The sequence below is a fragment of the Anomaloglossus baeobatrachus genome, chromosome 6 (genome assembly GCF_048569485.1).
Source record: "Anomaloglossus baeobatrachus isolate aAnoBae1 chromosome 6, aAnoBae1.hap1, whole genome shotgun sequence".
NCBI classification, from domain to species: domain Eukaryota; kingdom Metazoa; phylum Chordata; class Amphibia; order Anura; family Aromobatidae; genus Anomaloglossus; species Anomaloglossus baeobatrachus.
In genome coordinates this window covers 6,706,728-6,708,321 of record NC_134358.1, presented here as the reverse complement: position 1 = coordinate 6,708,321, position 1,594 = coordinate 6,706,728, and positions in this window count along the sequence as shown.

Here is a 1,594-nt window from a genome sequence, read left to right as displayed (position 1 = left end):
GCGTCTCCTATAGCGGCAGATTGGCCAGATGTCACTGCGTCTCCTATAGCGGCAGATTGGCCAGATGTCACTGCGTCTCCTATAGCGGCAGATTGGCCAGATTTCAGTAAAATTTTTCACTTGCTCTGAAAGAAATAGAAAAATTCAACCGTTCATCAAAACTGACTGTGCATGAGGCAATTCCTTTATACCCGGAGATTGTTAGATGTTCCCATGTGGTTACAGTTTTGCCTCCAGCCCCAGTTACTGTAGAGAGGTTGTTCTCCAGCCTTAAAATTATTAGGTCAGATTTGAGGCCATCTGCGAAGGACGATCAGATGGAGCAATTCTATTTCTTACAACAAATTCATAGACTGCGCAAATGTTATTTAGTATGGTTTTGTTGAAAACGTTTGGCCACTTACATAGTGTATTACAGTGTTAGTGTGTGTGTGTGTGTGTGTGTGTGTGTGTGTATATATATATGTATATATATATATATATATATACACACACTATGTAATGCACTATGTAAATGGCAAAAACATTTTTCAACAAAAACATAGTAAATAACATTTAGTATAATGCTTATATTTAAGTGAAAAATGTATTGTAGTACAATGTGAACATCAGACATTTAATCATTTTTATGTTACAATAATCAAGATATTTGGATAGAACATAAAATATATTTATTGGATACAACTTTACAAGACAAAAAACTAATAAATTGTAAATATGTAATACAACATGTAATCTACAGTGCTTACAAGTAGTCTTCAACCCCCTGCAGATTTAGCAGGTTTACACATTCGGAATAACTTGGCATTGTGACATTTGGACTGTAGATCAGCCTGGAAGTGTGAAATGCAGCAAAAAAGAATGTTATTTCTTTTTTTTTTTTTTTTTAAATTGTGAAACGTTTATTCAGAGGGTCATTTATTATTCAACCCCTCAAACCACCAGAATTCTGTTTGGTTCCCCTAAAGTATTAAGAAGTATTTCAGGCACAAAGAACAATGAGCTTCACATGTTTGGATTAATTATCTCTTTTTCCAGCCTTTTCTGACTAATTAAGACCCTCCCCAAACTTGTGAACAGCACTCATACTTGGTCAACATGGGAAAGACAAAGGAGCATTCCAAGGCCATCAGAGACAAGATCGTGGAGGGTCACAAGGCTGGCAAGGGGTACAAAACCCTTTCCAAGGAGCTAGGCCTACCTGTCTCCACTGTTGGGAGCATCATCCGGAAGTGGAAGGCTTATGGAACTACTGTTAGCCTTCCACGGCCTGGACAGCCTTTGAAAGTTTCCTCCCGGGCTGAGGCCAGGCTTGTCCGAAGAGTCAAGGCTAACCCAAGGACAACAAGGAAGGAGCTCCGGGAAGATCTCATGGCAGTGGGGACATTGGTTTCAGTCAATACCATAAGTAACGTACTCCACCGCAATGGTCTCTGTTCCAGACGAGCCCGTAAGGTACCTTTACTTTCAAAGCGTCATGTCAAGGCTCGTCTACAGTTTGCTCATGATCACTTGGAGGACTCTGAGACAGACTGGTTCAAGGTTCTCTGGTCTGATGAGACCAAGATCGAGATCTTTGGTGCCAACCACACAC